The 16,445-nt window shown below is 42.3% G+C and overlaps 1 pseudogene; it reads right to left on the minus strand.

Annotated features, from left to right (window-relative positions):
- Positions 1-15,831: 15,831 nt before the first annotated feature.
- On the minus strand, positions 15,832-16,198 carry LOC114699897 (annotated as a pseudogene).
- Positions 16,199-16,445: the final 247 nt, after the last annotated feature.

A 16,445-nucleotide genomic window follows, 5' to 3' on the forward strand; every position in this document is an offset into this window, starting at 1 on the left:
TTTACTTTTATGTACATTGGTGTTTTGCCTACAGGTCAGATCTTTGAATTACAGACAGTTATTAGCTACCATGTGGGTGCTGGGATTTGAACCCGGGTCCTTTGGGAGAGCAGTCAGTGCCTTAACCACTGAGCCATCTTTCCAGCCCCCCATTTTGATTTTTTATTCTTTTGTTTCTCAAGAGAGGTTTCTCTGTGCAGCCCTAGCTGTCCTGGAACTCGCTCTGTAGTCCAGGTTTGTCTTGCACTCAAGAGTTCTTCCCTGCCTCTGCCTCCCACGCGCTGGGACTAAAGGCATGTGCCACCCACCACACCTGGCTTTTCTATTCTTTTCTTTCTTTCTTTTTTTTTTTTTTTTTTTTTTGGTTTTTCAGAAACAAGGTTTCTCTGTGTAGTTTTGGTGCCTGTCCTGGAGCTCGCTCTGTAGACCAGGCTGGCCTGGCTCTGCCTCCTGAGTGCTGGGATTAAAGGCGTGTGCCACCGGCGCCCTAAACTTTTTTAATTTTTTGTTTGTTTGTTTGTTGAGACAGGGTTTCTCTGTGTAGCTTTGCGCTTTTCCTGTAACTCACTCTGTAGCCCAGGCGGGCCTCGAACTCACAGAGATCCTCCTGGCTCTGTCCCAGTGCTGGGATTAAAGGCGGGTGCCATCACTGCCCGGCACAACTTTTCTATTCTTTAATAACTTTTATTACCAAATCAAGATGACCTATGTATCTTTTAAGTTTTTGGTTTTGGATTTTTTGTTTGTTTGTTTTTGTTCCCCACCCCCCTCATGTTTAAAAGCCATTTCCTGGGGTGAGGGATTTAGCTCAGTGGTAGAGTGTTTGCCTAACAAGTAGAAGGTCGTGGGTTCGGTCCTCACCTTGTGGGGTAGGAGGACGAAATAAAAGCCATTTTCTAGTTGGGCGTGGTGAAGGCAGACGATGGTGGATCTCTGAGTGCAAGTCCAGCCTGGCCTAAAGAGTAAGTTCCAGGACTGCGTGAACTACACAGAGAAAGCCTGTCTCAAAAAAGCAAAACAAACAGAGGCCATTTTAGCACTAGCTGTCACTCAGACCTCCCCTGCTAGTTTTGCAACGCCACACTCAGCAGAAATGAATGGAAGCGGATGGGCAGTCAGGGCTGTACAATGTAGCTTAAACTGACCTCCAATTTAACTAGCCTCCTTCTCAGCTCTAGGGCTGAGATTACAGGCCTGTGCCGTGCTTATGATGCCCCTCCAAGGTTAAGATCTTTTACAGTAAGACAGACTCCGAACCCCCCCTTCCCCCCATTCTTTCACTCCATTTAACTTGTAAGCGGCACGGTGATTAAAAACCATCAAGAGCTCTTGCAGATCTGGTAAAGCCAGAATGTTTCAAAAGTAGAGAGCATTAAGGTGGAAGTTGGGAGCTGTGGGCTCAATTCCTGAGTTTGTTCTTATTCCCTATTTTTCTTGACATATCTTAGCTTTTTCCTCCTCTTCCTCCCCTCCCCTCTTCCTTTTTTGAGACAGGATGTTAATATGTAGTCTATGCTGGCCTTGAAGTCATGTCAATCCTGACCTAACCGCTGGAGTGCTAGGATTCGAGGTTATGAGCCACCATGCCAGCCTCCTTCACTTTTGTAACTTCTGATCAGAACCCAGCAACTTCCCAAGGAGGCTCCTCCCCCCTGAACACATCATTTGATATTTTCTTAGAATTGAGCAGGAGAAATGGAACATGTATAAAACAGCCAAATTGTTGGCAGATAACAAGGTAAGTGTTGCAAGGAACTAAGTAGAAGGAAGAAATAACTTCAGCTAACTGAGGGTTCCCTAGGAAACAGTTCCGAGTGAATCCCAGGGCTCGTGTTCCAGGGAAACGGGATTCTGAGAGCCAGTGTTCTGGCAAAGGAAAGGGGTGGAAGGCGCAGGAATGGGTGGGTTGGGAAACTGAGAGAGGCCTTTCCAGCTCCACTTTAGAGGCATGGTTGGTTGCAAAGGAGAATGAAAAGTTCCATTAAGGTGAGATCAGGAAGGGGTTAGAACTTGGCCTTCATTCTAGAAGCCTTTTAAATAGGGACATAAGCCAGGCAGTGTAGCACGAATCTTATTAATAAAATCAAACCTGGAGCCAGGTATTGGGGTGAACGCTGGAAGATCTGAGAAGCAGAACAAGCCACAGCTTCCTCACCTTGCCAATTCTTCAGCTGATCCTGTTTCCTCAGACTGGATGCCTCTCAGCTGAACTGTGCTGCTCCAAAGCCTAAAAGCTTAACAGCTAGTTCCTGGTCCTCACACCTTATATGCCTTTCTGCTTCCTGCCATCACTTCCTGGGATTAAAGGCGTGAGTCACCATGCCTGGCTGTTTCCAGTGTGGCCTTGAACTCACAGAGATCTGGATGGATCTCTGTCTCCCAAGTGATAGGATTAAAGGCGTGAGTGCCACCATTTTCTGGCCTCTACATCTAGTGGCTGTTCTGTTCTCTGACCCCAATTAAGTTTATTAGGGTGCACAATATTTTGGGGAACACAATATCACCACAGGGTGGTGGTGGCACACACCTTTAATCCCAGCACTTGGGAGGCAGAGGCAGGTGGATCTCTGTGAGTTCAAGGTCAGCCTGGTCTACAAAGTGAGTTCCAGGAAAGGCACAAAACTACACAGAGAAACCCTGTCTTGAAAAAAACCAAAACCAAAAAAAGGGGGACATAATATAGAATATCATACTCATAGTGTCGTATCATACACGTGACTAAATACGCATGATATGCTACTGTTTTTATTTGATTCGTGGTCTCACTCATAGCCCAGACCTCCCGGTCCTCCTGCCCTTGTTTCCCTACTGCTGGGGTTAGGAGCATGTCACCACATCCAAGTAAAAAGATGCTTTAAAAGATCACTCAGTGGATTGCAAAGAGGCAGATAGAATGGTTGGCAGAAACAAGCAAAATCTTACTAAGAAATTCACCATGTTGGTTCATACCTGTAATCCCAGCACTGGGGAGGCAGGGGCAGCAGGCAAGTTCAAGGCCAGCCAGCTCTACACAGTAAGACCCTGTCTCAAAACAACAGTGATACCAACCATCCCCCAAATCAGCCAAAACAGATATAGTGGTACATGCCTGTAAACCTAGCACAAGGAGGGGGGCGGTAAAAAACAGAAAGATTGCCATAAATTTAAGACCAGTTCTAGTCCAGCCTGGATGATGGGCGATCCTGTCTCAAAGGAAGACCCACATTCAGGTAGTCCTTGGAAATGGGAGATGTAGAGCCTTTTGGATGTGAGTTTGGGAGTCTTTATTATAGACACGATTGAAATGTTGTAGTATTAGGAGGTGGAAGATAAGCAGAATACCTAGAAAAATGCTAGGGGGAAGGGGCATGCGCAGAAAAGGCCAAGAGGACTGGCTGAGGAAATAGAGAATTAGAATAGTGTAATATCAAGCCATTTAAGAGCAGGGTGTTGAGGCCAGAAGTTTCTCTGTCCCACCCGTCCTCGGTGTCCAGACAAATCTCTCCTACCCAAGGCTTCACAGCCGTTTATAAAATAATCACTCAGAGGCTTAATATTGATTACAAACTGTATGGCCTATGGCTCAGGCTCATTATTAACTAGCTCATAACTGAATTCAACCCATTTCTATTAATCTATGTTTTGCCACGTGGCTTCATGGCATTACCTGTTCTCCCACATCTTCATTCTCCTGGCCGTGGCTCACAGTGTCTGCCTGACTCCACCCTTCTTTATCTCCATCTTCAGTTTGAATGTACCGCCTAACCTTATTCCGCTTCCTTGCCATTGGCCAAACAGCTTTATTTATCAGCCAATGGGAGCAACATATATTCACAGCATACAGAAAGACATCCCACAGCAGGGTGTTTATTCTAATATGGAATGAGTTGTCATATCCCTGAAACAGAATGAAAAGAGGCTTCTAAGTGTTAGCAAATGGAATAATGTTGATAAACTCCAACCTCATATTGTTTGGATGTTTATCACATAGGCATTGGGGAAGACAATTTTGAAAGTTATTCCCATTTTAGAAAACACTACAAAGGTGGGAAGAAAATAGACTGAGTTTTGACGGGGGAGCATTTGAGAACCAAATGCAGTCATTGGTGGAGGAAAGGGTCTGGGAAGTTATTTGAGACTTTCCATTGCACAATTTCAGTGGCGTAGGAGGGTAGGGGGTTGCAGAGGTTCAAACGATGAACAGCTGAAGTCTGGAATGTTGACCTCTCCTGGCGGTAGGGCACTGGACTAGGGCCTAATCCAACCTTTGCACCAGGAAGGATTCAGCAACATTAATTGAAACTATGTAGCCATGTGATGAGTACTTGGGTATTCTAATTGAAAGAATAATGTTACCTTTGAATGGACACATGGAAACGTGAAAATTGGGCGACATTGGAATAGACAACACAGTAGAGAACTAATGGAGTGATAACTGTCTAATGAGAGCAGCATATTTAATGATGTTTGAGGTTTGGGATTTGGATTATTTTGCCAAGTCAGGTTACTCATACAGAAATCCACAGGTAGTGCCAGTGAAAATACTATTAAATAGAAAGCCCCAAGGTTAAAATCATAATTACATTCACACTTAGATCATTCTGATTCATTGATTCAAACCTACTTGCTTTTGTGCCAACAGATAGAAAAGATTAAATCAATTTAGATAAAGGTAAGTCACTCAAAAATAGGTAATAGGTAAGCCTAAAATCACTGTCCTCTAATAGAAATCTCATGTAGTCACATAAGTAAATGTGACCAATAGGAATTGAGAGAGGGGGGAAATCAGTTAATGAGGGCTGTGACTGAATGCTTAAGCCCTGATGTAACAGTATTAGGAGGTGGGACTTAATGAGAGGTGGTTAGATCAGAAGGATAGAGTGGTTGAATGAATGCCATTATGAAGGGAACAAGGTCCTTCTAAGGGGACAAGTTCAGTTCCCCCACCTTCCTCTTGTTCTCCAGACCTCCTTATTCTGTTAGGAGATCTCACAGCAAGAGTGTCATTATTAGATCCAGCCCCTTCATGTTGGACTTCCCAATCTCTAGAACTATGCACCAATAAATTTCTATTCATTATGAATTATCCAGTCTGTGATATTTTGTTATAGCAACATAAAACAGGACAGTGTCAGAAGTTAAGGCTAGCCTGGACTACATAGCAAGACCCTGTTGATGGGAGGGGGGTTGTTAATGCAAATTTTTATTACTTAAAAAATTACTAGAGTATTCCCTATTCTATAGAAACCTGAAATGTATACATTTTGAGAAAATATTGACATTTTGAAGCATCATGAGGGCAGTGTGTGCAGCTCAGAGGTAAAACATCGCTTAGTATGTACAAGCCCCAGGTTGGAGCCTTAGTACTGACAAAAAAACATCCAAACAAAAAAACAAAAAAATGGCCAGGTGTTGGTGGTGCACGCCTTTAATCCCAGCACTCGGGAGGCAGAGCCAGGCAGATCTCTGTGAGTTCGAGGCCAGCCTGGGCTACCAAGTGAGCTCCAGGAAAGGCGCAAAGCTACACAGAGAAACCCTGTCTCTAAAAACCAAAAAAAAAAAAAAGAAAAAAAAATGGAAAATCTGGTAGTCAGGTATAATATTGCATGTGTAATCAGTACCTGGGAGATAGCAACAGGAGAATCAGGAGTTCAAGGTCATCCTTTGCTTCATAGCGAGATAGAGAGCAGTGTGGGCAACCTGAGACGTTAGAGATTGTGTGTGTGTGTGTGTGTGTGTGTGTGTGTGTGTGTGTGTGTGTCTGTGTGTTTGTGCGCGCGCGCGCACATGCATGCATATGTGCACATGTGTTACAGTATCAGAACTGACTCCCACAAGTTGTCTTTTGGTCTCCATATATGCACTCCATATATGCGCCATATATGTACACACACACATACCACAAATATTGATAGTAATTTATAGTAAAAACATAAAAGTAAATATTGTTAAAAAATACTTTACCAGGTATAAATAAAGTTCATGTTATATACTGTTCCTTCTGAAATGAATATGTAAAAAGAGTATTCCCCCCCCCTTTTTTTTTTGTTTTTTTGAGACAGGGTTTCCCTGTGTAGCCCTGGCTGTCCTAGAACTCACTCTGTAGACCAGGCTGACCTGAACTCAGAGACCCACCTGCCTCTGCTTCCCAAGTGCTAAGATTAAAAGCATGTACCATCAGTATCCCTTTATTTTATAAATGTAATTCCTTTTCTTGGGTTGGTTTTTACCTTGGATAAGGATTACTTTTATTATGTTTTTATTTATACAAAATGTAGGGCCAGATCAATAGGGTCATATGGCATTCTGGCATAGTGATTTCCTGCATACCAGCACCAGCCATCAGCCAGATTCACATCGACCTACAGACAGCATGCATGGTCAACAAAGGGGATCAGAGCCTGGTTTCAGCTCCAAGTGTGGGAAATGACAACTGTCCTGTTTTATTTCAGTGGCTGTGTGTGTCACTGGATGTAGGTCAGCATTTTAACTTTCCTGAGTGACCTGGATGGTTTCTGTGATAAGCGAGTCATAAGCAATACTCTGACGTCTTTTGTTACTTCAAGAAACAACAGATTACTCACTGTTAATTTAAGAGGACTGATTTAGAAATCGACGTCAGAGGCCAAATTGATAATCCAGTTTTACAAATTAAATGCAATTTACATGACCCATAAGTCTCATGTTATGTCTGCCTGTGTTCTTCGGAAGTTAGCAAACCCTTGGAAAATTAATTTCATTTGCATTCTGTTGCCAGGCATTGTCTGATAGCAGTACATTGTTTGTGAGGTAGTACAATACATAGTCAGATAGGTTTGTAGCTCTCTTATCTCAAAACAGTTGCCTGGCAGATAGCCTAGCATTTGTGGTGGGGGCTTAGAAAATACAGGCTCTGAAGTCAACTTCTCTGCTTGAATTGTGGTTTGCTCTATATTCTTTTATAAGTAGCTTAGCTTCAGTGAACTAATTCTGCTGCCTAAATGATTGTTAATAACGGTATCAAGGCCATGGACATAGCTGAGCTGGTAAAGGCACCTGCTGCCAGGGCTATGAACCTATGTTCAATCTCAGGCACCTGCACAGCAGGAGAGAGTCAACTCCACCAAGCTGTCCTCTGTTACTCACACAAACAAAACAAAATAAACAACAACAAACAAAACAAAATCAACAACAACAATACCCCCAAAACTCTGACGGGCTGAAGGTGTACCTCAGTTGGTAGAATGTTTACCTGGGATGTAAGTGGCCCTGGTTTCAGTTCCCAGCACCACATGGTGGCTCACAACTGTAACTTGGTTCCCAGGCATCCAACACACTCTTCTAGCATGCTAGGGCACCAGGCACACATATGGTGAACAGGCATGCGTTCAGGTCACCCAGATACATAAAACAAATTAAACACAACAACAAAAGAAGAAAATGGGGAGGGAGAGAAAAGGGAATGAAAGGAAGGGGCTGGCTGGTTCACAGCCTTTGGGAAAGAAAGGGGGCTGCAGAGGTGGCCTGGAGGTTAAGAGCACCTGCTGCTCTTCCAGAGGACCTGAGTTCAATTCCCAACACCCACATGGCAGCTCACAACCATGTGCAATTCCAGTTCTCAGGGATCCATGAGCCTGGTGCACAGAGCAAGTTCCAGCACAGCTGGAACTACACAGGGAAACCTTGTTTCAGAAATCAAAAACAAGAAAAACGAAAGAGTGATCATAGATTAGAAGGAAAACGGGAAATAGAATTGGGTACAGTGGTACAGCCTATACTCTGTTACTAGAGAGACGGAGGTGAAGGCTGGGCACTGGAGGCCAGCCTAGGCCAAGTGGTAAGAGGTCCACAGCTAAATTGTGTGTGTGTGTGTGTGTGTGTGTGTGTAAACAAGACACTATCTGAGGTGGTAGACATGATGCTTAAGTGATTCATGTTAGTAAATCTTCTAAGCTTGTCATGTAGCTCATCCATTACTCCTTTCACAGAGGAGAAAACAGAAACAGAAGCCTGCTCAAGACCAGGTAGCCGAACAGAGAAGATCGGGTTCATGTTCTGAAAATGTCTGATATGGCCTGTGATCCCAGCACTTGAGAGGCTGAGGATGGAGGATCCTGGTTGGTCCAGCTTGGACTACATGGTAAACTTCAGGCAGGCAGGCCTGAGCTACAAAGTAAAACACTTCTCCCCCAAAGACACCTAATTTACAGAGCCCAGTTTAAAGCAAGCATTTTGGCTCTATTGACTCTCTGGATCACTTTGGCCATAGAGTGTCAAGCTCCAGCAGGTAAATGAGAAATTATAATGACAGTCAGGGTGAGGTCAGTGAGATCTCTCAGCCAGCCAGACAATTCGGTACCTCCTGAGTTTCTACCAGGTTGGGTCTGGGCCTTCTTGTGGGCCTTTAACTATCTTGTCTGATGTAACAGTTATTGCTGACCTTTGTGAACAAGGTATTTTCTTTAGGGCAAGAACTTCATTTTTTATATTCTTTGAGAATTTAATATGTGTATATAATGGAATATAATTGTATCAACCTCCATTTCTTCCCTCTAGTCCACCTCATATTTGATTTTCTTTTTCAATTGTACAGAACACTCAGTACAGAGTCATGTGCATGACCTCTAATGACTTGCTAACAGAGTTACTGGCAATGACATGGAATGTCTCATGCAGCAGAAGGCTGCATTGTCAGTAGACTTTACCAGGAGGATGTTTGCATTGAGAACAGGTTGGACCAGGAGGGACCCCTTGGACACTATCCTTCCTTAATCATGATGTATTTATTTCATATTTCAAAAAACAATTTAGCAATATTTTAAATGCATACTAACTGTGGTGGTTTGAAAGAAAATGGCCCCCAAAGGGAGAGGCACTATTAGGAGGTGTGGCTTTCTTGGAGGAAGTGTGTCACTGTGGGGGTGGGCTTTGAGGTCTCTTTTGCTCAAGCTTCCCTCAGTGTGACAGTCAGTTGACTTTCTGCTGCCTTCTGGTCAAGATGTACGACATCTGCCTGCATGCCGCCATGTTCCCTGTCATGATGATAATGGACTAAACCTCTGAAACTGTAAGCTGCCACCTCAATTAAATGTTTTCTTTATAAGAGTTGCCATGGTCATGGTATCTCTTCACAGCAAAAAACAAAAACAAACAAACAAACAAACAAAAAAACCATAAGACACTAACATGTAAAGAACTTGTATTTTTTTGCTTATCTGTGTCAAAGTCAGGATACTTTTAACCAGTGACTGACCATTTGATCAACTCCTCCTCTTTAGGGGAAGTCACTACTTATTTGGGGGAGGGAAGGCTTTGCTGAACAATATGTGAACACATAGTTCACATGCTCCCAGCACTTGGGATCCTGAGGCAGAAGCTGTGCATTTGAGGACAGCTAGAGCTACATAGTGAGTTCCAGGTGAGCCTGGGTTACAGTGTGGGACCGTATCTCACGGAACAAGATGCCAGTTCAGAACAAGATGGCCAGCAAGTGAAGGTGCTCTCAGGACAAACCCGATGAGTCACATAAGAAGTCAGATGTGCAAATATGCATCTGTAATCCCAGCACTCCTACAGCAGAATGGCTTGGAGGCTCACAAGCCAGCTAGCATGGGTGTCCATCCAGTGCCTAGGAAACAGCAAGAGCGATCGTCTTAGTTACTGTTCCATTTCTGTGATGAGACACTATGGCCAAGGCATCTTATAGAAGGAAGGGCTGGCTTATTTTGAGCTTATGGTGTTCTAGAGAGATGGGTCCACATCATCATCACCATCACCATCATAGCTTGGAATCATGGCAGCAAGCGCTAGCCATAGCAGCAGGAACAGCTAAGAGCTCACATGTCCAACATCGAGCATGACACAAACACAAGTTTATATTTTCAAACCCCACATACTTCCTTCAGCAAGGCCACATCACCTAAGCGTCCCCAAACAGGGCCACCAACTTAGGGCTAGTTATTTAAATACTGGAGACTAAGGGGGGCATTTATCACCCAAACCACCACACTCTACTCCTTGGCCCCCATAGTTTCATGGGCATATCATAGTGCAAGAAATGTCCTTAGGACCCTGACATTAATCCATGCACATATGAACACCTGGTTTTTGACAAAGAAGCCAAAACTATACAATGGAAAAAAGAAAGTATCTTCAACAAATGGTGCTGGCATAACTGGATGTCAATATGTAAAAGATTACAAATAGATCCATATCTGTCCCCATGAACAAAACTTAAGTCCAAGTAGATCAAAGACCTCAACATAAATCCAGTTATACTAAACTTAATAAAAGAGAAAGTGGGTAAGTATTCTTGAACAGCATTGGCACCAGAGATCACTTCCTAAATATAACACCAGCAGCATAGACACTGAGCACAACAATTAATAAATGGGACCTCTTGAAACTGAGAAGCTTTTGTAGGACAAAAGACATGGTCAATAAGACAAAAAGACAGCCTACAGAATGGGAAAAGATCTTCACCAACCCACATCTGACAGAGGACTGATCTCCACAGTATATAAAGAACTCAAGAAACTAGACATCAAAATACTGAACAATCCAATTAAAAAATGGGCTAAAGAGCTAAACAGAATTCTCAAAAGAAGAATCACAAATGCTGAAAGACATTTAAGAAAATGCTCAACATCCTTAGTCATCAGAGAAATGCAAATCAAAATGACTCTGCGATACCACCTTACACCTGTCAAAATGGCCATGATCAAAAACACTAATAACAGTCTATGTTGGAGAGGATGCGGAGCAAAAGGAACACTTCTCCACTGTTGGTGGGAATGCAAACTTGTACAACCACTGTGGAAATCAGTATGGCGGTTCCTCAGAAAATCGGCAATCAATCTACCTCAAGACCCAGCCATACCACTCTTGGGCATATACCCAAGGAATGCTCAATCATACCCCAAAAGATGTACATGCTCAACTATCTTCAATAGCATGCAACATATTGTGTGTAATAGCCAGTAACACATGGAGAAGCAGTATCCGTAGTTAGATGCTCCGATTCAGAACAGCAAAGAATGGATTAAGAAATGTGGTACATATACACAATGGAGTACTACTCAGCAGAGAAAAACAATGAAAGCATGAAATTTGCAGGCAAATGGATGGAACTAGAAAATATCATCCTGAGTGAAGTAACCCAAACCCAGAAGGACAAACATGGTATGTACGCACTCATAAGTGGATACTAGATGTAAAGCAAAGGACAATCAGACTGCAACCCACAGAACTAGGGAGGCTATATAGCAGGGGGGACCCTAGGATGACTGTGGCTTATAAGTTTTGGTTTTACTCAATTACTGGGCAAACCTCAATGAATCATTTCACTATTACTATTAGAATAAGAATTTATACTGTATCAAGCTGATAATAGAAAAATAAATAAAAATGAAAAAAAAATGTCTTTAGTCCAATTTCAAAAGTCCTCATAGATTTTCAGTTTCAACACTGCTTAAAAGTCCAAGTCTTGTCAGAGACTCAAGGAAATCTCTAATCAAAGTCCCCTGTAAAATAAAAAAAGCAAATTACGTATTTCCAACATATTGTCATGGAAAAGACTCATCATTCCAAAAGGAAGAGTAAGGGCATAGTGAGGAAATACCGGACCAAAGCAGGATCAAAACCCTGTGGGGCATACTTCTGTAGCTCCATGTTTTGTGTCAAAAGACAATGGCTCTAAGCTCTTCCTCTTTCAGATTTGCTATCTGTAACGTTCTTTTTTTGGGGGGAGGTGTTGAGTGAGAATAGCCCCTGTAGGTTCATAAGTTTGAATGCTTTGTCTTCAGTTAGTGGAACTTGTTGAGTAGGTATATCACTGGGGGATTCAAAAGCCCAAGCCTGCTGTGGGATGTCTTTCTGTATGCTGTGAATAAGTGTTGCTCTGAATGGTTGATAAAGAAAGCTGCATTGACCTATGGCAAGACAGCTTAGAGGCAGGCAGAAATCCAAGCAAATAGACAGGAAGAGAAAGGAGAGGCAGAGAAATGCCTTCCCACTATCCAGAGAGCAGCTTGTAATAGCACACAGGTAAAGTCACATGTGGCAACATATAGATTAATAGAAACAGGCTGAGTTATAAGAGCTAGCTGGCAAGAAGCATGAGGCCATGGCCATACAGTTCATAATTAATACGAGCATCTGTATGTTTATTTGGGCCTGAGCCGCTGTGGGACCTGGCAGGACACAGAAAAACTTCTGACTATACAAGCCCGCCTCCCCTCCCCTCCTCGCTTCTTTCAATGCAACTGGCAGGTCAGATGTAAACTCTCAGCTTCTTCTCTAGGACCACGCCTGCCTGCCTGCTGCCACACTCCCACCATGATAATCATGGACTCGTCCTCTCAAACTATAAGCAAGCCCTCAATTAAACGCTTTCTGGTATGGACCACAAGGTGACTATTGCTGCTTGACAAAATTCCAGCATTTCAACATTACAGACCCCATTTCTCCAGCACCTTTTTGCTTTCATTTATAATGATCAATGCCTTTCCCTTCAGGAATTTTTGTGTGGGCTATGGTAAAGGATGAAAATGTGTACAATAGTAGCCTCTCTAAACAAAATAATTCTTTGGAAAAAAAAAATCCCTGCCACTGCAGAACTAGAAATTCCATTGTGCCCTCCTAATTTCACCAAGAACAGGAAAGTTACAGATTTACTGAACACACCTGGTCCCAAGGATGAAAAGCCTACAACTCAGATCCAGAGCCTGAGGCCATTAAGGGTACGTGCTCAGTTAATAAGCATAGGGAAATCAGAATGGTATGCTATAGTGGGAAAAGAGTAAGACATCAGGACCTTCCCTTTGGGGGGTATATGAGGGGGACAGGCCCATAGAGTAAGGCTAAGAAATTGTAGTATATGGCCGGCTCCCCAGAAGTCCTTTTCCCAGTTAACACATGGCTCGTACCTTTTGTCAAGGTCAGCGCTAGATTCCTCAAGCCCTGATCAAGCCGCACCCCCTTTCTCTCTCATTTAATCCATATGCAACTATAGAGTATAAAAGGTATATTCTTTTTTCAATTAAACACTGTTGGCAGCCATCTTGATTCACCCCCAGATTGAGTTGTCTTCGTGCCCCCCATCCTCTTTGGGGCCTGAATCCCCGTCCCCCCCACCACCACCCTGCCCAGCCGAAGCAGGTCAATGGCAGTTTTCTCTTATAAGCTGCTTTGGTCACGGTGCCTCCTCACAGCAATAGAACAGGAGCCAAGACAAGACAGGGTGGTTCCACGCCCTATGCACAGCTCTTCTTGGCAGACATCCAACAACTCTGGCAACTCCAACATCTTGGGGGTCTCCCTGGAGAGTGCAAACCACGCTGCACTTCCAGAGCTTCAAAACCAATGGTTTCTCTGAGACCTGTACACAGAGACTCACAGACTACACGTTACCTGGCCTCAGCAACTCCCTGAAACCATGGAGGAATGTAGATGTAATGGTCTTATTAAATAAACACAGAGCCAAATGCAGAGTTAAAAGCCCAAGAGGTCAGAGCAGTAGCTGAGAGCTGAGACTAAAACAAACCACCTTCTTACCCCTCACTGCCGCTGCCGTCCTTCCCCTCAGAAAGAGGCCTACTTCCTGTGTATCTGTCTTTTCATTGACTTTCTGTTCTACCTTCTCATTGGTTTTAAACCCAACCACATGACCTCCTCATCACTGCCTGTCTATACAGACCTGCAGGTCTTCTATGATTGGTATTGAGATTAAAGGTGTGTGTCTCCATGCTGGCTGTAACCTTGAACACACAGAGATTTGCCTGTCATGTGATCAGGATTAAGGGTACATGCTACCACTGCCAGACTTCTGCTATGGCTTGCTATTAGCTCTGACTCCTAGGCAACTTTATTTATTTATTTATTCTGTTTTTTCGAGACAGGGTTTCTCTGTGTAGTTTTGCACCTTTCCTGGAACTCCCTCTATAGTCCAGGCTAGCCTTGAACTCACAGAGATCTGCCTGGCTCTGTCTCCTGAGTGCTGGGATTAAAGGCATGCGCCACCACTACCCAGTGTAACTTTATTTATTAACATACAAATAAAATCACATTTCAGCACAAATAAAATATCACCATATTTCCCCCTTTTTATTTTAATAAAAAGAAAAAAGTTATAACTAATATAAGAAAAACTATATTAAAAAGTACAATAACTATATACAATATATACAAGCAATAAAGCAATAAATACCTAAACAATGTCCAGTCCATTTGCATTTGACAAATTCAGAGAAAGTAATTCCATTATCTATCTTATTTTGGTAAGTCCAAAATGTACCTGATTCACTTTCTATCCTAACTTATATTACTAACAGAACTATCTTATAACATCTTTCAAATTTATAAACTTAACACCTCTTTTAGTGAGTTTCTTTTCTGAAATTCTTAACAAGGAAAACTATCTAATCTTCAACTATAACTAACTAATCTTCAGCTCCCTCAGAGACCCAAGAAGGAAATAATATGACCTAACAAAAATAAAAGCAGGAAGTGCATGCAAGCAGCTTCCAAAAAAAAAAAAAAAAATGTGAGTTGACAGAAACAGCCAGTTGCCTGGACAGTCACCTGAGGTTTCTCCACAGTGTTGGGGCATCATCTTCAGCCTATAGGCTTAGCATATCTGACAGACTCATTTGTGAAGTAGAATGTACACAAGGTCAACAGTTCTACCTCACATTTGGTGAGAGCAGTCCATGTACCAGAAACACCTGAATTCCACTAGTGTCATGTCATGATTCAGGATTTTAAATTCTGGAAATTGGTGATGTTTTTTATTTTTTGAATTCAGCTGTCCATTCTTCTTGGCTTGTGTGTATGTCTTCATCTCAGCATCCCGTTCTTCTCTGCATCCCTTTTTTCTCGGCTTGTGGGTGGCTTCAACTCTTTTATTAAGTGCCAGTCTGCCATTGAGAGGTTAGACTCTGTCAGCTTCGTTACTCTTTTAAGAATATCTGTTTCAACTGCAGTTCCACTGCATATCAGAAGCCATCAGTCCACTGCCTGAACAATAAAAGGGCACTGTACCTTTTCCAGATTGCGAAGGCCACTTCAGGGATGGTGCCATATCTTCCTGGCCTCAGAAGATGCCTGTTGCTAAAGCCACAACCACACTTGTCTTGGCAAGAATCAGTAGTCCTTTGTTTCGTGTCCTGTCTGTCCATTTTGTCCTGTTGTCAGCAGTCGATTCGAGGATACTTTGTTGTACAGTGGCTAACTTTTGCCACAATGAAAGTTAACTCCATATGCAGTTTCTTCAATACCCATATATTCTCTGAAGTAGATTGGTACTGCCAGGAGCCGACATGTCTCATAGTCATAAAAAAGGAAAAAATTTCTAAGTTATTAAAACATTTTAAATGCCATATTCTGTAGCTCTCTGAAGGGTTTGAAGATGACCTGTCTATCTAAAATAAATCTGTTCGATCTTGAAAACATACCTAATATGACTACAAGTTCGATTGTAATATCTAACTACTAACTTTCATTTATTTATATCCTAATAGTTGGTAATAATAACAATCAAGGATCAGAAAATTGCATTACATTGTTAAATGAATGGTATAAGTACAATATCTTGAACGAGATTAGAAATATATGTATAGCATTTTCTAAACAATATCAATCTCAGTATATATAATTTGTATACAATATAAAAAATCCAATCCAATGTAAGTATTTAAAACTAGTAATTGTCTTTTAAAAGTAGATTCAATAATCTTTTTATCTATATCATATCTTTATCTTCTCTTTATTTTTCCAAGTAGATTCAATAATCTACCTTCTTCCTTTTTTTTTTTTTTTTTTTATCAAAAATGTGTTTATTGGGATGGTTCCCACTCATCTTGGATCAGGTGCTTTTCAGTGCTGCTTCCTCCTGAAGTTGCATCCTTCTGTTAGCCTTGCTTTTCCGCCTGTGGCTGACAGAGGACAGTGGAGCAGCCAACACACAAGACTACCATTTGTGCATGGCAAAAGACCGTGGTGATCTTATAGCATCCTGGGCATTTCACGTCCATAAAGTAGGAATTGGGGCTCTGTACCAGGTACTTTTTCTTGTGTTTCCTCCTTTCCTCTTCTGGAGAGGGATGAAGGAGATCCTTTGCGAGAGGCATGTTCTCGTAGGGAGGTCATCACCACCGAAAAGGCTCAATAATCTACCTTCTATTCTATCATTTCTATGTATCTTTTTTTTTAAAAACAAGACCGTAAATCTAATCTCCTTTGCTTAGCCCTTTTCCTAACCCTTAACAACAACTTGTAACCAACCCCCCTAAACAATGAAAATTATCCCAGGCCCCAAACCCATTAAAAGACCAAAAAAACCACCCGCCCCACATCACCTCTTTGGGAATGTGGGCGTCGTATTCTTAAAATTGCTTCCTGCTGGGTATGGGGGAAGATATCTTTATTCTGAAAAGAAAATTTTTGGGTTAATTGTCAAATTCTAGGAAAGGTAACTATATCCTTCGTTA

This window comes from Peromyscus leucopus, chromosome 20, assembly GCF_004664715.2.
Source record: "Peromyscus leucopus breed LL Stock chromosome 20, UCI_PerLeu_2.1, whole genome shotgun sequence".
NCBI lineage: Eukaryota > Metazoa > Chordata > Mammalia > Rodentia > Cricetidae > Peromyscus > Peromyscus leucopus.